We start from the raw sequence: 23,620 nt of genomic DNA, 5'->3' as shown, positions 1-23,620 counted from the left end.
TTTGGCAGCTCATTCCATACATGTACCACCCTCTGTGTGAAAACGTTGCACCTTAGGTCTCTTTTATACTTTTTCCCTCTTACCCTAAACCTATGCCCTCTAGTTCTGGACTCCTCCACCCCAGGGAAAAGACTTTGTCTATTTATCCTATCCATGCACCTCATGACTTTATAAACTTCTATGAGGTCACCCCTCAGCCTTCGAAGCTCCAGGGAAAACAGCCCCAATCTACTCAATCTCTCCCTATAGCTCAAACCCTCCAACCCTGGCAATATCCTTGTAAATCTTTTCTGAACCAGTTCAAGTTTCACAACATCCTTCCAATAGGAAGGAGAACAGAATTGCACGCAATATTCCAAAAGTGCCCTAACCAATGTTCTGAACAGTCACAACATGACCTCTCAACTCCTGTCCTCAATACTCTGACCAATAAAGGAATGCATACCAAACGCCTTCTTCACTATCCTATCTACCTGCCACTCTACTTTCAAGGAGCTATGAACCTGCACTCCAATGTCTCTTTGTTCAGCAACACTCCCTAGGACCTTACCATTAAGTGTGTAGGTCCTGCTAAGATTTGCTTTCCTAAAATGCAGCACCTCACATTTATTAAACTCGATCTGCCACTCCTCAGTCCATTGGCCCATCTGAACAAGATCCCTGTTGTAATCCAAGGTAACCTTCTTCACTGTCCATGACACCTCCAAATTTGGTGTCATCTGCAAACATATTAACTATACCTCTTATGCTCACATCCAAATCATTTATATAAATGACTATTTTTCACTGTACTTAAGTACATATGACTACAATAAATCAAAATCAACTCAGAGTCAGGCTTGCAAATGACTGGCACACGTTCCTGTGTCTGAAAAGTCTAATTCTCAACCCACAGATCTGAGGACATATGTCTCATCGGGCAGTGGGAGTCTAAGTATAGGATTTAATTTCTTTTCTTACCTATCCTAACATTCTGATATGAGCACTAAAATGCATGATGCAGCTTGGTGGAGTAGTTACCACCATTTTGAACAATCCCAGTCACTAACATCAAAGCTGCCATGCTTCAAGGAGAAAGTCAGACCCTTTCAAACTTTTTCCTGACTACCCCTTCAACATTGCGGTTTGAAAATTGCTAAAACAAGACCTGGCAAGGGAAACTACTTTCTTGCCTTCCTGACACAGAATCTGTCCACAGAACTTCGTATTACAGGATTTTTGCTGAATGCTTGTGGACCTCACTTTCTGACATAGACATACATGATCTACAGTTTGCAGATGACAACAGAGTTGTTGCACACACTGCACCAGATCTGAAGCCAATAAGCTACATTCAATAAACTCAGTCTGTCCTTGAATGTTCACAAAACAACATTTATATTAACCTACATCAGCCAAATGCCCCCTTACCCATAAGTATTGGGAATATGTCAAACACTTCCTGTAGCTTGGCAGCCACTTCTCTCAAAAGGACACATTGATAAAGAGATCCAATATCAGATCAGCTGCACCACTTCAATCATTTTAAACTGCAGCATCAAGTGTTTGACAAAAAAAAATCACAAATTAAAAAAAATATTCTAGCTGTTATCACAACACTCTTGTGAGACTAGACTTTCAGCAACACAAAAGACCACCAGTGAAATCCCATCAGCATGCCTCTACTGCACCCTCTGGATTTTATGGAAGAACTGAACAACTTTAAACTACAGCTAAATTAACTATACCATCCCCTTTATCTAAAAGTGAAGCATTTTCCAAAAGGAGCTTAAAACATGCTGCCTTTCATTATCTTTAATAGGAGCATTTGAATCATGATCAATTTCATGCAAGATTAAGCACTGGTCATTTAAAAACAGAACAAAACAATGTCCTAACTTCATCCTGTTCTGATCAATCTCCTCCTCTCCTTGGTAATTTTGCATGTTGGATCTTGCAAAATACTTTTTAACTTCATGCTCCAAATACATTGAAGCTTTCTGACCCTAATTTGCAGTTTCCCTTTATATTTAAATTTCATTTCAGGGTTGGATAATCCGGTTGGGTTAGTCGTCTGATGATAGGTCATCAACTTAAAACTATTTCTCTCTACAGTTCTACCTGCAAAGTGACCATCAGTTTTCCCGAGTTTGTATGGAGTAATAGACCAAGCCCCTTAAGTTATTTGACAACCACACTGCAATAAACTGGTGAGGAGACTACGAACAGTTGGCAAACTTGCTTAAGTTACCATAAATGATTCATTAATGAAGAAACTTCAAAATTAAACAGGCAGTTTACTGAACTTCACCACAGGTTTGGAAAATTGAACTCCTCTTATCCTTTTAACTGTTTAATCTATGGAAATCTAAATTAGTTTTCGCTCTGAAGTGGAATTGCCCTGGAGGAGATTAAGGCCTAGCTATTAGACTTCATAACAGTACTGGAAAACGCAAAACGAGACCTTATATATTTATTTCTAATTTATGGTTCACGTTTTATAAAGACACGAAGTAAAAGTAAATTACAGTCAATGTCAAGGTGGAGGCGGGGACATCAAGAGCTCAACTTACCACAACATCGCTCCCACAGATAAATTCTCCAGTGGATAAATGGATATTTAGTACTTTTTAAAGAAAAAGAGAAAACGTCTTCCCAATCCTAGAAACTCAAGGAAAAAAAACTATAATCTATGCTCTAAACTGAGACAAAAGACAAATTCGCTAACATTTTTTAATATATGTATTTTAGTTAAAGTAGCATAGGGAAAGGGTTTTTTTTTAAAGAAATACACTGTTTTAGACGGTAAACATTTAAAGCAACAACATGAACTCATAAAAAAGATGCGGAGGCGCCGCCGTCAGACGCCCAACTGCAGCTGAACGGCTCCCGCCGGGAGTGATTGACAGCTCTTCGGATCAGACCAACTCTCGGCTTTGCGGGAAGGGGTATCCCAACACTTTGTGAGAGGGAGAGAACGGGCTGTAACACAAATCCGCTCCAATATTCCCACATTTTAACTTATAGTAACACTATTTTCTACACTTGATGCTTACTACCTGCTTCGGTTTGGCGTTAGTCCCTTTGTTTTGAAAGCTGATGTATTTTGTTCCTCCCCTTTCTGCGCCGGGGAGGAGTTGATTTGCCCCGAAGGTCGGAGGGGAAAAGGGCGGGGCTTCTGTCGGAGCCGTCACCATGGTAACAAGGCCTAGGCTATGGTGCAATCTTAACCAAAGCCTGTAAGTTACCATTTCTTCCTGAAATTCTAATAAAAGTTTGAATTTTGTTTCTTTACCAGTAGATGAAATTGTTGATTTTGTACGTGCACACTCTAAATCTGCAATTTCTCGTAGAAAATTGCTCTTTTTCGCTGTCCCGCTCTAAAAATGCTCCTTCCTTTGTGAGTTTTACTATTTTTTTCCTGATTGCTGGAGGAGTTGTGTACTGTAAATAAGTAAATGTTCACCTACTTCAAAGTAGATGTTTATCCATTCTGATTTAAAACAAAATACAATCTGTTAATCGTATTTCTCTGTCGATTCACGGAAGCCTTGTAGTTTGCTTAGTATCTCCAGTCGCATCTTTTTTTTAGAGTTCCAGCATTTGGAGTATTTTTGCATTTTCGCTGGTCCTCTCTCGTTATTCTTCTGCTGCAAATAATTAAGTGTCCTCGAGTAGGATAGCAGTTGCATTTTTAACTTGCTACTCCTAAAATTGGGTGTAATTTTAATTATTTAAAATCAAAAATTTGAGCAGGATGACAGTTCCCTAGAGAGAGGAATTTTTAAAAAAAAATCTAATGATAGAACGCCACCATTCCTCGCATTTTCAGTTTGCATCAGCCATAAGCTGCAATTTTAAAATATTTCAATTGCATTCTAAGGTCATGAGAAAATCTCTACTGAGGATGAATGTAGATTGCAACTGAGGATTCCCCAATCACAAAGATGGAAATTTCTTGCATTTTCTGCAGATGGTACATTTTTTTCAAGAGAAATACATATTTTGAAATTTTCTCAACATTGCCTCTTGGTTTCTAAAACATGGTATCTATCATCCATCATTAATTGCCCAAAACAAGTTATGATTCAGTCACATTCTTGTCGGTCTGGACTCACAGGGAGGCAGAACAGGTATAGATGGCAGACTTTCTTCCCTAAAGACGTTAGAAAACCAGATGGGTTTTTCCAGATGGACTCTAGACGAGCTGACCAAGGCCCTCAAGTCCTTCGAAAAGAATAAAACTCCCGGAAGCGACGGCTTACCGGTCGAGCTCTATTCTGCTCTGTGGGACTTGATTGGCCAGGACCTGCTGGAGGTGTATGTCAGTATGCTTCGGGCAGGTACCATGAGTGAATCCATGAGGAAAGGCACCATCATCCTCATCTACAAGCGGAAGGGGGAGAGGGAGGAACTCAAAAATTGGAGACCAATCTCACTGTTGAATGCAGATTACAAAATTCTGTCAAAGGTTATCGCCAACCGTGTCAGGTCTGCTCTGGGGTTGGTGATTCACCCTGACCAAACCTGTGCTGTACTGGGCAGGAAGATCGCTGAGAGTCTGGTACTCCTCAGGGATATGATCGCCTACATGCAGGACAGAGGGTTGGACACCTGCCTGATCAGCCTGGACCAGGAGAAAGCCTTTGACAGGATATCACACAGGTACATGAGAGATGTTCTTTCCAAAATGGATTTTGGGGAGGAAATCTGCAATTGGATCAGACTGCTCTACACCAACATTGTCAGTGCAGTCTCAATCAATGGGTGGGAATCAGATAGCTTACCAATCATATCTGGAGTCAGGCAGGGCTGCCCTCTCTCTCCTGCCTTGTTTGTGTGCTGCATAGAGCCATTTGCCGAATCCATCAGGAAGGATGCGAGCCTGAGAGGGGTGACTATTCCTGGCAGCGGGGGCCTGCAGGTTAAGGCCTCCCTGTACATGGATGACATCGCCGTTTTCTGCTCAGATCCGCTGTCCGTGCGCAGACCCATGTGCATATGTGACCAGTTTGAACGGGGCTCGGGGGGCAAGGTAAACCGAGGCAAAAGCGAGGCCATGCTTTTTGGGAACTGGGCCGACCAATCCTCGATCCCCTTCACCGTCAGGGCCGACGACCTGAAGGTGCTGGGTATTTGGTTCGGGAGGGCTAGGGTGTGCACCAAGTCTTGGGGGGAGTGTATCAGCAAAGTGAGACAGAAACTGGGTAGATAGAAGCTACGGTCGCTCTCCATCGCAGGAAAAAACTTGGCCATCAGGTATGAGGCACTGTCATTGCTGTTATACGTGGCATGGGTCTGGTCTGTTCCCAGAACCTGTGCCACTGCAGTCACCCAGGCCATCTTCCCATTTATATGGAGGTCAAAGATGGACCGGATCCGAAGGGACTTGCTGTACAAAGATCTGGGCAACCGGGGAAAAAATACACCCAATGCCACCCTAACCCTGATGGCCACCTTTGTGTGTGGCTGCATCAAGATGTGCGTGGATCCCTGGTACACAAACACCAAGTGTCACTACGTACTGAGGTTCTACCTGTCCCCGGCATTGCGAAGGATGGGCCTGGCCTCGCTGTCGCGGAACGCTCCCAGTAGTTGGACCGTTCTGTATCACCTGTCCTTTGTGGAGAGGTTTATGAAGAAAAACACCTTTGACCACAAGTCCATCAGGAAGCGGTCAGCACGTAGTGTCCTTGAGACCCTTCGGGAAAAGGAATGGGCGGATCCTATCGAGCGGTTCCCTGAGCAGACTGTCAAAGCCATTTGGCAGAATGCCTCATTGCCAGAACTTTCCAACAAGCACCAAGATATGGCTTGGCTGGTGGTGAGAAGGGCTCTGCCTGTGAGATCCTTTATGCATGCCCGGACCCTCAGCCGCACTTCATGCTGCCCCTGAAGCGGCTGCGGGGGGGAACGAGACTGTCACTCACCTCCTTCTGGAATGTGCCTACACAGAAGAGGTCTGGAGAGGAATGCAGTGGTGTTTATAGAGGTTCGTCCCGAGCAGCGCCGTGTAGGGGGACTCCGTGCTCTTCGGCCAGTTACCCGGGACGCACACCGAGTCGAACATCAACTGTGCCTGGATGATCATCAACTTGAAGGACACTCTCTGACCAGTCTGAAACCTGTTGATCTTCCAACTGAAGGAGTTGACCCCGACTGAGTGTTGCAGACTGGCACATTCCAAGGTCCAGGACTACTTGTTGAGGGACGCGCTGAAGCTTGGGGCAGCTGCCGCCAAGGTGCGATGGGGAAAGACCACCGTGTAACATCTGCCTGTCTAAAGAAGAACAGGGGGCCCATGCAGTCATTTGGGCTCTGCTGACGCCTCAGCTAAAAATACGATCGTACAGACCTGTAAATAGGAATGATTACTCTGTTTCGGTATGCAAAAAAATGGAATGTTTTCATATGTGTGGCATGTCCAATTGTACAGATCATCAAAGTACTTATGAATAAAGTATATTTTTGAAATTATAAAAAAGTCTTCATGAGACTGTTAATTCCAGATATTTATTGAATTCATATTCCACTATCTGCCTGGTGGGATTCAAACTCTAGTCTAGTGATCATAGCCCAAGACCATCATCCTACGTACTTCTCGTGTAGGTAACTTCTACTGCCTTCCAAAGGTACACAAAGCCAACACACCGGGACGTCCCATCGTGTCGGGCAATGGGACCCTATGTGAGAATCTCTCCGGCTATGTGGAAGGCATCTTGAAACTTATTGTACCGGGGATCTCCAGCTTCTGTCGCGACACTACGGATTTCTTACAGAAACTCAGCACCCACGGACCAGTCGAACCGGGAACATTCTTCGTCACAATGGACATGTCCGCACTCTACACCAGAACCCCCCACAAGGATGGCATCACGGCAACAGCCTCAGTACTCAACACCAACAACTGCCAGTCTCCAAACACCATCCTACAACTCATCCGCTTTATCCTCGATCATAACATCTTCACCTTTGACAAACAATTCTTCATCCAGACGCACGGAACAGCCATGGGGACCAAATTTGCACCCCAATGTGCCAACATTTTTATGCAGAGGTTCGCACAAGATTTCTTCTCTATGCAGGATCTCCAACCAACATTGTACACATTGATGACATTTTCTTCCTCTGGACCCATGGCGAGGAGTCACTGATAAAACTACACAGTGACATCAACAAGTTTCATCCCACCGTCAAACTCACCATGGACTACTCTCGACTGTCTGTCTCATTCTTGGACATATGCGTCTCCATCAAGGACGGACACCTCAGCACCACAGTCTACCGCAAACCCACAGACAACCTCACAATGCTACACTTCTCCAGCTTCCACCCAAAACATATTAAAACAGCCATTCCCTATGGACAAGCCCTACGCATACACCGGATCTGCTCAGATGAGGAGGAACGTGACGGACACCTGGAAGTACTCAAGGATGCCCTCACAAGAACGGGGTACGATGCTCAACTCATCGACCGCCAGTTCCGACGTGCCACAGCAAGGAACCGTAATGACCTCCTCAGGAGACAGACACGGGCTGCAACTGACAGGGTACCCTTCGTTGTTCAGTACTTGCCAGGGGCTGAAAAATTACGCCATGTTCTTCGTGACCTGCAACACATTATCAATGAGGATGAGCACCTCACCAAGACCTTCCCCACACCTCCACTACTTGCCTTTAAACAACTGCCAAACCTCAAACAGATCATGGTTCGGAGCAAACTTCCCGGTTCTCAGGACAATTCCATACAACCCTGTCACGGTGGACACTGCAAGACGTGTCAGATTGTGGACTTAGATACCACTATTACGCGTGGGAACACCTCCCACCTTTACATGGCAGGTACTCACGTAACTCAGCCAACGTTGTCTATCTGAAAAGTTGCAGGCAAGGATGCCCGGAGGCATGGTACATTGGGGAAACCGAGCAAAGGCTACGACAACGGATAAATGGGCACCGCACAACAATCAACAGGCAGGAGGGTTCCCTCCCAGTTGGGAAACACTTCAGTGGTCCAGGACATTCACCCTCGGACCTTCGGGTGACCATCCTCCAAGGTAGACTTCGGGACAGGCAGCAGAGGAAAGTGGCCGAGCAGAGGCTGATAGCTAAGTGTGGTACCCATAGGGAGGGCCTCAACCGGGACCTTGGGTTCATGTCACATTACAGGTGATCACCATTGCACTACGCACACATACAGATATTCCTACACACACACACACACTCTCACATACACACGGACACAGGTATACACAGATACCCACACACACCCTTATAGACACACACACTCCCACACTCACACATGCACTCCCTCACAGACTTAAGACACTCTGCACTCTGCACTCACTACACACACACACACACACACACACATACACACACTTTCTCACACTCACAACCCCCACCCCAGACACACAGACAAAGACCCACATGCACACATATATTTTGTGGAGTGAATTTGTACTTGCAGAGTTACATTGCACTTTGTTTAAAAACTGCATACATTCATGTCGAACTCTGAGCTCAAAAACTGCATGAATTTATGTAAAACTCTGTTATCTCACATTTTAGATTAGAATCAATCTAAACATCAGGTCATAGACAGAGAACACAGGGGGCTAACACCTTCAACATATTGTCTAGCTATCACCATTGTTAACAGCTAACCCGAGAATGCAACTTTAAAAAAAAGGTTTTGTGATTTACACATGAAAGAAGTGAAACTATCACTGTATTCTGACAGATGAAAGGCTTAACAGACAATCAATTTTTCAATGTATAATTTCAGTTACATCACACTGCAAATTTTTGCTATAAATTCTGTGTTACGATCGAGCCCTCCACTATAACCTGATGAAGGAGCGTCGCTCCGAAAGCTCGTGTGCTTCCAATTAAACCTGTTGGACTATAACCTGGTGTTGAGTGATTTTTAACTTTGTACCTCTCCGCAAGATGGTGTACTATTGTAGTTTTCTGCGGGCTTTCTCCATTTAAATTATAGTCAATTTCTTTATTCTTCCTGCCAAAGTGCATAACTTCACACTTTCTCACATTTTATTTCATCTGCCATGCTTTTGCCTACTTACTTAAATGATCTATATCCCTCTGTAGACTCTTTGTGCCATTCTCTTCACTTATGTTTCTACCTGTGTTTGTGTCATGGACAGATTTAGCTATAGTACAATCATTTTCCTTATCCAAGTCATGGGTATACATTGTAAATACTTGTAGCTCCAGCACTGATCCTGGTGACACTCCACTAATTATGAGTTGCCATCCTGTCCCACTGTCCCAACTACCTGGCTTCTATTAGTTAGCCAATCACCCGTCCATGCCAATAAATTATGTCCAACACCATAGGCTCTTTTCTTATTGATTAGCCTAACAAAAGGCAGAAAGTTAAAAGTCACACAACCCCAGGTTATAGTCCAACAAGTTTATTTGGAAGCACTAGCTTTTGAAGCGCTGTTTCTTCACCACCTAATGAAAGCTAGTGCTTCCAAATAAACCTGAAGGACTATAACCTGGTGTTGTGTGATTTTTAACTTTGTTCTGGATTAGTGGTGCTGGAAGAGCACAGCAGTTCAGGCAGCATCCAAGTAGCTTCGAAAGGGCTTTTGCCCGAAACGTCGATTTCGAAGCTACTTGGATGCTGCCTGAACTGCTGTGCTCTTCCAGCACCACTAATCCAGAATCTGGTTTCCAGCATCTGCAGTCATTGTTTTTACCTTGTTGATTTTTAACTTTGTCCACCCCAGTCCAAGACCGATTCCTCCAAATCACAACAAAAGGAGGATAGCTTGCTGGAAGTCCTGAAGAAATTAATGATGGATCAGGAACAGGAACTGAATAAAATTAATCGAAGTAAAACATTAATAATGAATAAATTAAAGGGTGACAAATCCCCAGGACCTGAGGGTTTCCATTCAAGAGTGTTAAAGGAAGTACAGGAGCACATTGTAGATGCCCTATCCATATTTTCGTAGAGTTCCCTAGATACAGAAGTTGACTGCCTGGATTGGAAAATTACATGTCACTCCACTTTTTAAGAAGGAAGAAAGAGGGAATTACAGACCAGTTAGCCTAACATTTGTGGTGGGGAGATTGTTGGAGTCTCTAATCCAGTTAAAAATGCTGTAGTAATCAAATTGGTATGGATTGAGGATTGGCTGTCTGACAGAAGGCAGAGAGTTGGGATAAAAGGTTCCTTTTCGGAATGGCAGCTGGTGACAAGCGGTGTCCCGCAGAGTTCAGTGTTGGGGCCGCAGCTGTTTATGTTATATATTAATGATCTGGATGAAGGGACTGGGGGCATTCTAGTGAAGTTTGCCGATGATACGAAGTTAGGTGGACAGGCAGGTAGTACTGAAGAAGTGGGGAGGCTGCAGAAGGATCTAGACAGTTTGGGAGAGTGGTCCAGGAAATGGCTGATAGAATTCAATGTGAGTAAATGCGAGGTCTTGACTTTGGAAAAAAGAATACAAGCATGGACTACTTTCTAAACGGTGAGAAAATTCATAAAGCCAAAGTACAAAAGGATCTGGGAGTGCTAGTCGAGGATTCTCTAAAGGTAAACATGCAGGTTGAGTCCGTGATTAAGAAAGCAAATGCAATGTTGTTATTTATCTCAAGAGGGTTGGAATATAAAAGCATCGTTGTGCTATTGAGACTCTGGTTAGGCTCCATTTGGAGTCCTGTGTCCAGTTTTGGTCCCCACACCTCAGGAAGGACATACTGGCACTGGAGCGTGTTCAGCGGAGATTCACATGGATGATCCCTGGAATGGTAGGTCTAACATACGAGGAACGGCTGAGGATCCTGGGATTGTATTCATTGGAGTTTAGGAGATTAAGGGGAGATCTCATAGAAACTTACAAGATAATACATGGCTTGGAAAGGGTGGACGCTAGGAAATTGTTTCTGTTAGGCGAGGAGACTAGGACCCGTGGACATAGCCTTAGAATTAGACGGGGTAAATTCAGAACAGAAATGCGGAGACATTTCTTCAGCCAGAGAGTGGTGGGCCTGTGGAATTCAATGCCGCAGAGTGCAGTGGAGGCTGGGACGCTAAATGTCTTCAAGGCTGAGATTGATAAATTCTTGATGTCACAAGGAATTAAGGGCTACGGGGAGAATGCGGGTAAGTGGAGTTGAAGTGCCCATCAGCCATGATTGAATGGCGGAGTGGACTCGATGGGCCGAATGGCCTTACTTCCACTCCTATGTCTTATGGTCTTATAGTCTAATATTTTGAACATTTTCACTTAATTCAGGAGCGCCAATATCAATTCATGAAACACAGGTCATTGCCCAACAAACTTCATTGAATTTTTAGAACAAGTGTCTAAGGTGGTAGTGGAATGTTTGTGTATGTTTATCTGGACTTCCAGAAGGCTTTTAATAAAGTTCCACATAAGGTAGAAGCTCATGGAATTGAGAGCACGTTACTGTCACGGCTGGAAAATTGGTTGAGTGATAGGTTATAGAAAGTAGAGATAATAGGTGGGTCTCAAATTGGCAGGATGTGACCAGTAATCTGTGTTGAGGCTTCAATTATTCTCATTATATTAATGACTTGGAATAATGGCATAGAAAGTCATCTATTCAAATTTGCTGACAAAGTTAGTCAACTTGGCAGACAGTGTAAGTGATAGCATAAAATTACAAAGGGGTAACAATAGACGAAGTGAATAGGCAAACCTGTGGCAGATGGAATGCAATGTAAGCAAGGGTGAAGTTATCCATCTTGGCACAGAAAAGGATAGATTAAGGTACTTTCTAGACGGTATGAAGTTAAATACAGAGGATGTCCAAAGAAACGTAGGGTTCAGATGCAAAAATCTTTAAAATGCTAAAATCTTTAAAAGGTGCAGAAAATAATCAAGAAAGCTAATAGAATGCTGGCCTTTTAATCTAGAGATCTTGAGTACAAGGATGCAGAAGCAATCCTGCAGTTATACAAAAGCCTGGTTAGACCCCACTTAAAATCATAGAAGCACTGAAACAGATCCTTCGGTCTACCTCCTCCATGCCAATCACGTATCTTAACCTAATCTAGTCTCATTTGCCAGCACTTGGCCCATATCCCTCTAAACCCTTCCTATTCATATACCCATCCAGATTGCCTTTTAAATATTGTAACTGTACCAGTCTCCACCACCTCCTTTGGCAGCTCATTCCATAGACACACCACCCTCTGCAAGAAAAAGTTGCCACTTAGGTCCCCTTTATGTCTTTGCACTCTCACCCTAAACCTATGCCTTCTAGTTCTGGACTATTCACCATATCCATGCCTCTCATGATTTTATAAATCTCTGTAACGTCACCCCTCAGCCTCCAATGCTCCAGGGAAAACAACAGCAGCCTCTCCCCATAGCTCAAATCCTCCAATCCTGGCAACATATTTGTAAATGTTTTCTGGACCCTTTCAAATTTCACAACATCCTTCCAATAGGAGGGAGACCAGAATTGCATACAATATTCCAAAAGTGGCCTAATCAATGTCCTGTACAGCCACAACATGACCTACTAACTCCTGTACTCAATACTCTCACCAATAAAGGAAAGCATCCCAAATGCTTTCTTCTCTCTCCTATCTACCTGCATAAGATCCCTTTTTTTCAGCATCACTCCCCAGGACATTACTATTAATTGTATAAATCATGTCCTGATTTGCCTTTCCAAAGTGTAGCACCTCACATTTATCTAAATTAAACTCCATCTCAGCAACAACCCCACACAATCAGACAAAAAGTAGACTGTTCAGGAGGGATGTTACGAAGTTGTTTTATAGCTGTTTAAGAAGGGTGCTAGATATCAAGAACTCTCTTCCACAGAAGGCAGTGGATCAGGGCCATTTGTTAATTTTAAATCTGAGATAGATAATATTTTGTTAAACGCGGATATTAAGCGATATCGGTTCAAAGGCAGATATATGGAGTTTAACCACAGGCCAGCCGTGATTTCATTGAATGATGGAACAGGATCGAGGGGCTGGATGACCCACTCCTGTTTCTATGTCCCTATGTGTAATATCATCTCCAATGCTTTCTGAAAATCCAAATACATTAAATCCACAGTTTCCCTGTTATGTATTCTGCTTGTTACTTCTTCAAAGAATGTTAATAAATTTATCAGGTAGGATTTTCTCTCCATCAAGCTATACTGACCCTTTGATAATACTGTGTATTTCTAAATGATTTGATTTAATTTATTATTGTTGCATTTACCAGAGTACAGTGAAAAGTTTTATTTCGTGTGCAACACAGGCAGATTGTAACATACAAATAGGGTGCTTGAACAGAGTGAGGAATACAAAGCTACGGCAGCAAAGATGGGACACAAAAAGCACGATCAACATTAGGTTTGAAATTTGAGACCAGAATTCTAATAACAGTGGGGAAGAAACTGTTCTTGAATCTTTTTAAGTTTTTGTATCTTCTCTCTGATGGAAGAGGTTGGAAGAGATAATAACCAAGGTGGGAGTGATCTTTGATGACATTGGCTGTCTTTCCGCAGCAAAGAGAAATGTAGATGCAGTCAATGGATAGAAGGTTGACTTGCATGATGCTCTGGGCTGTGTTCACAATTTTCTGTAGTTCTTATGGTCCTGGGCAGAGCAGAGAAATTCTCTGCTATTATAACCTTTACATTTTCCCAATAACAGAAGTCGATTAAATTTTTTTTGCCTCTTTCCTTTGATAAATAAAAGTACTAGATTGGCAATTTTCCTCTCCCCTGAACTTTTCCAGAATCTAAGGATTCTTTGAAGATTATTACCAATGCATCCACTATCTCTGTAGCTACTTCTTTTATTATCCTCGGATGTGTCCCATCAGGTCTAGATGACTTATCTTTAGCTCCATTCATTTCCCTGGCACTTTTTCTGTGGTGATATTTATTGTATTTATTTCAACTCCACCTTTTGCCTTTGAATATTTAGTAATTTTGACATGACATTTGTGTCTTTTGTGAAGACCGTTGCAAATATTTATCCAACTGGTCTGCAATTTCCTGGTTTCTCGTTGTAGTCACACTCAGAAAACCTGGACTTGTCTTGTTTGTACTGCAACTTATCATTTAAAATTTATTATTCTTGAAACTACAAAGAGAGTTTCTGTGGCTATGAAATAGTTTTACTGGAAATTATGGCTCAGCTGCTATTTGCAACTATACAAGTTGAGGAGAAAACTGCAGGAGTTGTTCGAGCATAAGGATAAATTACAAATGGGGGCCAATCCAAGCATTTGATGCACCACAGCAGGTACATGAATATGGTGTAGGATTGCCAACTGTCATTGACTGAATTCCTGACATTTAATTGCATAACCTCCAACTGCCATACCTGGTCGCTATAATTTTTCCTAACCTCCCTTCTTAATACAACTAATTAATGTAAGCATTCAATAACAATCCAAAAGCTGACAATTTATTTTAACCTCTATTATCTTTCTGAGTCTCTTCCCTGCAGTGTTCAACAGATTAGTCTTTTATTTCCTTGGACGTTTGCTGTTCAATATGGCAAAGAAGCGGGATGTGAAAAGACTTATGCCATGACAGATGCTATGACTGCAGTGCTTATCCATGAAAGCTAACAAGGTTGATCCACCATCTGCAATCTACTATTTATGAGTTAAAATCCACCATGCTCATAATGCCATGAAATGTTTTCATCACCAAATCATGTGTTAAGTTGCCTCTCCATCTTTTGAGACATCGGTCTCTTTACCACTGTATAATAAAACCCCAGGTTGAGAAATACATTTCAAAATCTTCCATTTTCTGAAGGACATTTTTTTTACCTTCTTTGGTGTCAAACCATGAGTGAATTTGTATTAAGGTCACATAACCATTATGAAGGATTCTCCCTTCCCAATCTTGTACCATGAAGAGTTCAAAATATGGCTGGAGGGATATTCTTTCTGGTCAAATTCAAACCTATGTTTAAAAAAAGTAAAGAATATATTCTAAATCATTTAGCTCTTTTTTTGATTAGTTCATGCTTTTGAGCGTCATTGTCTCAGCTAGCATTTATTGCCCATACCTAATTACCCAGAAGGTGTGGTTGTGATCTGCCTTCTTTACTGCTGCAGTCCTTATGGTGTAGGAATACCCACATTGCTATTAGGAAGGGAGCACAAAGATTTTTAGCCAGTGACAATGAAGGCTCGGTGATATAGTTTCAAGTCAGGATAGTGTGTGACTTGGAGGCATCATGTGTGTTCCCAAGCATCCCCTGTCCTTGTCCTTCTAGGTGGTAGCAGTTGCTTGTTTGTTAGAGGATCCTCTGGTGAGTTCCAGGAGTGCGTCTTGTAGGTGATATGTACTGTTACCACTGTGGTTTGGTGGTGGAAAGAGTGAATATTAAAGATGGTAGTTGGGGTGCTTAGACCTGGACAATGTATGTTTTTGGAACTGCACTCATCCAGGCAAGTGAGAGTATTCCATCACACTCCTGACCTATGACTTATCTATGTTGGACACTTGAGGCAGGATACACTCACTGCAGAATTTCTAGCCTCTGACCTTTTCTTGTAGCTCCAGTATGTACATGGCTGGATTACAGTTTGACTATCTATCTGTAGTCCTTGGCCCGACCAGACTAATCAGGGTGAATAGCACAAATTAATTAAATACAAGCTAAATAAACATGAAAGAAATAGATAAAGGGTTATGGTGTGAAATGAGATAAAGGGGTGAGTGGGGAGAACACCGATGTGGACACTGGCGTGGATCAGATGGTCCAGATGTCCTGTTCTATGCTGTAATCACACAGCTATCCTGCATGCTCCTCATCCCAAGACTAATAACATTGTGTATGAGAAACTTTACTGGATCTTGGCTATGATGTAGCAGATTCTGAAGTTAGTTTTTGCTTATTTTTGGGAAGTATAAACCAAATATTTTAATGTGCAGTTCTGCATCATGCTGGTTTTTCTCTTGTACTTTTTTCCAGAGAAATGCTCATTCCTAACTTGTCTGCTGTATTGCATGTTGAAGCAGCAACCCTAACAGTGAACAGATCCTAGAACAGAGTGATCAAACAGAACGGAAGTAAATGATCAGTTAACGTGTTTTTGATAGTGCTATTTAAGGGATTATTCTTGTATAGGATGCTAGAGACTGATTCCCTGTTCTTTGCAAATAGTATCATGAGATGCACCAAAACAGACAAATGTGTCTAATGTATCTGCTGTTGTGGACTGTTTCTGTGCATCACAATAAGGAATAGATCGGTGACAGCACCACAACTCTGCATCTGAACTGAAAAATTGCAGGTGTTGAAAAATTGCAGCCGTAAGAACCTGATGAACAACAGGACACCCAGGATCAATGGTATACCACAGAGCTAGTGAAATGGAGCAGGAATATCATCAGGAGAGAGTTCACATCCCTGTTCGGCAAGATCAGAACCATGGAGGATGTCTGGATGACTGGAGGTGAGGAGTAATTGTCAAGCTGCCAAAGATATAGAAACTCAGTGACTGCAGTGGCAGGAGGGGCCTCGTATGCCTGAACAACACACGTTAAGAGGATGATCTAACGTTGGAGTAGTGCTGCATTGGCTCTAATGCAACAGATGTAGGTTGTATCATAGGTTTAGGCTAAGGGGTGATGGATTTAAATCAGAGATGAGGACAAATTGTTTCCCTCAAAGGATTGTGAATCTGTAGAATACGTTACCCCAAAATATGGTGGATGCTGAGACATTGAATAAATTTAAGGAGAAGATAGACAGATTTTTAATTTGTAATGGTTGGAGGGTTATAGAAAGTGGGCAAGAAAGTGGAGTTGAGGCTGAGATGAGATCAGTAATGGTCATATTAAATGACACAGTTTGCCTGAATTACCTACTCCTGTTCCTAGTTCGTATGTTCTGTGCATCATGATATGCAGTAAGAATATTCTGTCTACAATTCACCAAGAAGATAGACAGACTGATAGACTCTCAGTGAGTAGATTTAAATGCGTGCCTGGGCAAAGACAACACTGATGGTGGCTACTCTCTTAGAGCAGAGTTCCATTGCTACAGTAATGTTATACTCTGGGGGAATTCAAGCCCTGCTACTGGCCTTGGTGTTGTGAAAGAGGTGATCAACGTAATGAGAAAATGAAGTTGTTAATTAATTTAATAGGAGTTAATGGAAATAAAATGCACTATATGCAGCATTTGAATCAGTGCCAAGAAACTAGTCATAAAACATATTAGAAAAGATCAGGACTTTCAGAGACCTTGGAGTCATGACTATTGGAAAATAGCCAAATTTATGTAGGATAAATTAATTGAGTCATAAATGTTCATCAGAGACAGTTTTAAACAAGTATTAAGACTTTGTTTTTGTGCACATACATTGGGCAATGAAAACCAGTTACACAGAGACAGAGCATAAGTCTTCAAAGGAAACATACATGTACATACAGTCAGAGAGACATAAATCAACCATCTTAGGGCACAAAAGGGTTGAGTTTACCATTAACTGTCCGAGACAACCACCTGATGAAGAAGCAGCACTCTGAAAGCTAGTGCTTCCAAATAAACCTGTTGGACTATAACCTGGTGTTGTGTGATTTTTAACTAGGTTAAGATAAAGACTTTCTAAATAAATTATTCTGGATTGTGAGAATAGTGAGAGCAGATAGGGCATATTCCTAGGTTTTGTGCCTTAGTCTTGAGAGAATTCAATCTGATAATGCTACACGCTGAGCTACTACCGCTATGTTGGGATTTTGCTAGTTTTAATTTTTTCATCATAATGCATCAAATATTTGGTACTGTTTTATTTTCATGTTAAATTACACTGCCTCCTTGTAGATTCCCTAATGTAAAACTGTAGGATTTCAGAACACACCAAAGCATTTTTTTTGTTCAAAAGCTTTGCTCATGACAGCCTGCAGCTGCTGAAGTAAAAATGGATGTATTATTAAAGCTACCTGGGCTTATGTGTAATGGCATGCTGAATACCATCAGTGTTGAGGCCAACACCCTTCAAAAAAACTCAGTCAATTAATCCTACAGGGAATACACATTTGCTTTTCTTTGCAACTGCATATAGTGATCCCACTATTCCTGGCCAGAAGGAGATGATTAGTCACCCATAATCACATCTGGGGATGGCACTATTTTAAGAGATTGCAATTGATTTTGTGCACTTAATTTATATTATGTAATGTTCATGCACCCACTTCAATTAGGTGGAGAGGTCTTAAATTTGTATTAAGTAGCTATCCTCAACTCAGTAAATTTTGCAGTTTTGTCCAACTCTGATTCAGTCACAAGAGTCTGCTGGAGTTGAGTTCATCAGACCTTTAGATCATAGAGACTCCATTATGTTGACTCTGCAGACTATTTGCTATACAGGTCTATTAAATAAAACAATGTACTGAGAAAATAAACTTTGACATAGTTGTAACTTTGTTCTTTTTGATGGCTAGTCCTAATGGATTTTGATACAACGTAAATTATCTCCTCAATAGATCAAGACCTCGTTGTACTCACACACCTAATTTTTTAAAGTGTGTTCATGGCATTCAGTATTTACATGGCCGATCCAGTTCAGGTTTTGGTTAATGGAATTCTACCATGCATTAAAAAAAAATTCAATTGACTGAAAAGTAAGTTGTGATGGAGATGGAGGACGGGAAAAAAAATTGTGGCTGTAACAGCTGCTCCTTTTTTGAGGTATTTTAGGTGTTGGAGGTGATTTTCTCGACTTCCAGGAGCAGCAATTACTGTTTTACAAGCTGTTGCATTGTTTTGGAACTTTAGGAAAAAATTATCAAAACAACAGTACTTTTAAAAGGAGGAAGACGGACAAAAGGTAATGACTACATGGTCAGTGAGGGAGAGAGAGAGAAAGAAACCAACAGTGTTAACTGACACAGCAGTGAATCTGCGCAGTTATTGCCTTTGCTATTTGAATTCATGCATCTCTGGACATTGGAATGCGCCTAGGAAAAATTAACTAACAGCGAAACTCACAGCTGACCTTGGAGGAACTTGTGTGGGCGAGCTCACAGCACAGGAATAGATAAGTGTATAATTTTTAATGTGTAACCTTGCTATAAGTCTACAGTAGTGAGTAGAGTGGGTTCTTTCTTGATTATATGTTTAATTGAGATCTGTCTCTTGATTAAATTTTAAAAATATAAACCATAAGTACTAAGTTAGCCTGGAACACTGTTTTTTAGAGCAAAAAGGTGGTCTGTATATGGTGAAGGAGCAAAGATGACCTTTAGTAGAGTGATATGCTCTTCCTGTTGGATGTAGGAATTTAAGAAAGTTTCACGTTACTGCTGATTATGTCTGCAGGAAGTGTCTTTGGTTGTGAATGTTATCAGATTGCATGGATCGGCAATTAGAGGCAGTGAGGAATTTACAAGAGCTAGGGGATGTAATGGATGATAGTTATCGGAAGGGAGAAAAGCTGCAGATACAATCAGGTAGATGGGTTGGTAGAAAGGTAGAAAGAGTAGATAGGTAGTGCAGGAGTGTCCTGTGGCTTTCCCCATTTCAAACAAGTATGCTGTTTTGCAAAATGAAGGGGGTGATGGACTCTCAGGGGTAGGTAGCATGAACACCAAATTTCTGCTACTGAGACTGGCTCAAATGTAATGCGGGGTGCATTGGGTTCCAAGCGATTGATTGTGATAGGAAACTCCCTAGTCAGAGGCACAGACAGACGTTTCAGTGGCCAGCAGCGAAAAATCAGAGAGGGTGCAGAACGTTCTCAAAGGGGAGAGGGACCAGCAGGAGGTCATTGTTCACATTGGAACTAACGACATAGGAAGGGAAAGGGATGAGATTCTGAAGGGAGAATATAGAAAGTTAGGTTGGAATTTAAAAAGGAGGTCCTCAAGGGTAGTAATATCTGAATTACTCCCAATGCTACGAGCTAGTGGGGGTAGGAATAGGAGGATAGAGCAGATGAATGCATGGCTGAGCAGCTGGTGCAGGGAGAAAGGTTCACATTTTTTGGTGGGATGGACTCAGCGAAATAGTAAGGAAAGAGATCAATCTGAGACTGGTACAGTTGGGAAAAGGCACAAGTCAAACAGTCAGGGCAGGCAGGAACAAAGCAGAGAACAAGGTAGGACTGACACATTAAACTACTTTTACTTCAATACAAGAGGCCTAACAGGGAAGGCAGATGAACTCAGGGCATGGTTAGGAACATGGGACTGGGATATCATAGTAATTACAGAAATGTGGCTCAAGGATGGACAGGACTGGCAGCTTATTGGTCCAGAATACAAATGCTATAGGAAGGATAGAAAGCGGGTGAAGAGAGGATAGGGAGTGGCATTTTTGTTAAGAGATAACATTACTGCTGTACTTAGAGAGGATATTCCTGAGAATATATCCAGGGAAGTTATTTGAGTGGAACTGAGAAATAAGAAAGGGATGATCACCTTATTGGGATTGTATTATAGACCCCCTAATAGTCAGAGGGAAATTGAGAACCTCAACTTTTCAAACATAGACTGGGACTGCCATAGTGTTAAGGGTTTAGATGGAGAGGAATTTGTTATGCGTGTACAAGAAAATTTTCTGATTCAGTATATGGATATACCTATGGAGAAGGTGCAAAATTTGACCTACTCTTGGGAAATAAGGCAGGGCAGGTCACTGAGGTGTCAGTTGGGGAGCACTTTGGGGCCAGCGACCATAATTCTATTGGTTTTAACATAATGATGGAAAAGGATAGACCAGATCTAACAGTTGAAGTTCTAAATTGGAGGAAGGCCAATTATAACGTTATTAGGCAAGAACTTTCAAAAGCTGATTGGGGACGGATGTTCACAGGTAAAGGGACAGCTGGACAAAGGGAAGCCTTCAGAAATGAGATAATAAGAGTCCAAAGACAGTATATTCCTCTTAGGGTGAAAGGAAAGGCTGATAGGTGTGGGGAATGCTGGAAGACTAGAGAAATGGGTTTTGGTTATGAAAAAGAAGGAAGCATATGTCAGGTATAGACAGGAGAGAAAAAGTGAATCCTTAGATGAGTATAACGTCAGTAGGAGTATACTTCACAGGGGAATCAGGAAGGCAAAAAGGGGACATTAGATCACTTTGGCAAATAGAGTTCAGGAGAATCCAAAGGGATTTTATAAATACATTAAGGACAAATGGATAACTTGGCAGAGAATAGGGCCCCTAAAAGATCAGCAAGGCAGCCTATGTGTGGAGCCACAGGAGATGGTAGAGATACCAAAAGAGTATTTTGCATCAGTATTTACTGTGGACAAGGATATGGAAGATATAGAATGTTGGGAAATAGATGGTAACATCTTGAAAAATGTTCATCTTATAGAGGAGAAGGTGCTGGATATCTTGAAAAACATAACAGTGTATAAATCCCCAGGACCTGATCAGGTGTATCCTAGAACTCTGTGGGAAGCTAGGGAAGTGGGCCTCTCACTGAGATATTTGTATCATCAATAGTCACAGGTGAGGTGCCGGATGATTGGAGGTTGGCTAATGTGGTGTCACTATTTAAGAAAGGTGGTAAGGAAAAGCCAGATAAGTATAGATCGGTGAGCCTGACATTGGTGGTGGGCAGGTTGTTAGTGGGTATCCTGAGGGACAGGATTTACATGTATTTGGAAAGGCAAGGACTGATTAGGGATAGTAAGCATGGCTTTGTGTGTGGGAATTCATTTCTCACAAACTTGATAACGTTTTTTGAAGAAGTAACAAAGAGGATCGATGAGGGCAGAGTGGTAGATATGATCTATATGGACTTCAGTAAGGCGTTCGACAAGGTTCCTCATGGAAACTGGTTAGCAAGGTTAGATCTCACGGAATACAGGGAGAACTAGCCACTTGGATACAGATTTGACTCGAAGGTAGAAGACAGAGAATGGTGATGGAGGTTTGCTTTACAAACTGGAGGCCTATGACCAGTGGTGTGCCACAAGGATCATTGCTGGGTCCACTGCTTTGCGTCATTTATATAAATGATTTAGATGTGAACATAGGAGGTATAGTTAGTAAGTTTGCAGGTGACACCAAAGTTGGAGCTGTAGTGGTCCATGAAGGAGGTTACCTCAGAGTACAACAGGATCTTGACCAGATGGGTCAATGGGCTGAGGAGTGGCAAATGGAGTTTAATTTAGATAAATGCAAGGTGCTGCAAGAGACCTTGGAATGCTGGTTCATTGTTCCTCGAAAGTAGAGTTGCAGATAGATAGGATAGTGAAGAAGGCATTTGGTATGCAATCTTTTATTGGTCAGAATATTGATTATAGGAGTTAGGAGGTCATGTTGCAGCTGTACAGGACATTCGTTAGGCCACTTTTGGATTATTGCATGTAATTCTGGTCTCCTTCTGATCAGAAGGATGTTGTGAAACTTGAAAGGGTTCAGAAAAGATTTACCAGGATGTTGCCAGGGTTAGATTTGAGCGAAAGGGAGAGGCTGAATAGACTGGGGCTGGTTTCCCTGGAATGTCGTAGGCTGAGGGGTGACCTTATAGAGATTTATAAAGTCATGGGGGCATGGATAGGATTAATAAATAAGGTCTTTTCCCTGGGGTGTGGGAGTCCAGAACTAGAGGGCATAAGTTTAGGGGAAAGATATACAAGGGACCTAAGCAGCAACTTTTTCATGCAAAGGGTGATGCGTGTATGGAATGAGCTGCCAGAGGAAGTGGTGGAGGCTGGTACAATTACAGCATTTCAAAGGCATTTGGATGGGTATATGAACAGGAAGAGTTTAGAGGGATATGGGATGAGTGCTGACAAATGCGACTAGTTTAGGTTAAGATATCTGGTCGGCACGGACGAGTTGGACCGAAAGATCTGTTTCTGTGCTGTACATCTCTATGACTCTATAACTCTATGAAGCTGAGAGGTACATTATTCTTCTTTCTTCCATGAATATCAAGAATTCTACTGTCCTTACAATAGCACAGTGAATTATTTCACAGGAGACAAATCATTTACATTAATCTGATATTAAATCACTACTTCTGTTGAGTAAAAATTAAAAACATACAATAAGTTATCCAAACGTTTCCAGATAAAAATTCTAGCCCATTTCCTCATTATTCTCTGTGACTTTAACTGTACAGCCTCTTTACTCAAGCTGCTGCATTTAAAGACCAAATTGCTCCAAATCTTTTTCTTCTTTGTCTGAGGGACCTCCAAACTGCCCAGCTTAGCCATCTTCCTCTCATTGGGGACCAGCAGGAATTCCTGATGGTACTGAGTTTTCCAAAATGCATTTCCATTTCTGGGATATAGTGCTCAAATTGCTTCCAGTGAGATATACTTAACAATACAGCCAAATTGCCGAATAAAACATTCACTTCAGTGACGTTTTATATTCTAAAAACTGGATATTTTTCATTTGGGATAACTACTAATTTTATGTTCTGGGCTCTCTGGAGAATTTCTTCATGTTGATGGTTGAAATAAGAACATCTCTTAATTCCTATGACTTTAATTTGAGCCTAAGGATGAACTTCAGTGAGAAAATACCATCTGATCCCAGCGGGACCAGAATGCGGTCTCTTCCTTTGCATCTCTTAGAACTTCCATTGACTGCTGATTTTTTGTGTTCCATACTGTGTCTCTCTAACTAAGAGCTTGAACCATCTGCTGCCCAGCCAGACTGTAATGCTGGTCTGAAACCTGGC

General features: G+C 41.8%; 1 protein-coding gene across 4 annotated transcripts in view; it reads right to left on the bottom strand.

The window, feature by feature from the left end:
* mbnl2 (muscleblind-like splicing regulator 2) overlaps positions 1-2,863 on the bottom strand; it is a 128,924-nt gene extending 126,061 nt beyond the window's left edge. For all 4 annotated transcript variants that reach the window (XM_072578009.1, XM_072578004.1, XM_072578011.1 and 1 more), the window contains exon 1: positions 2,553-2,863. The gene's annotated coding sequence lies outside the window, so the exon portion shown is untranslated. The remainder of the gene's footprint in view (positions 1-2,552) is intronic.
* Positions 2,864-23,620: the final 20,757 nt, after the last annotated feature.

This window comes from Chiloscyllium punctatum, chromosome 9, assembly GCF_047496795.1.
Source record: "Chiloscyllium punctatum isolate Juve2018m chromosome 9, sChiPun1.3, whole genome shotgun sequence".
Taxonomy (NCBI): domain Eukaryota; kingdom Metazoa; phylum Chordata; class Chondrichthyes; order Orectolobiformes; family Hemiscylliidae; genus Chiloscyllium; species Chiloscyllium punctatum.
This window is presented reverse-complemented; position numbering and strand designations above follow the sequence as displayed.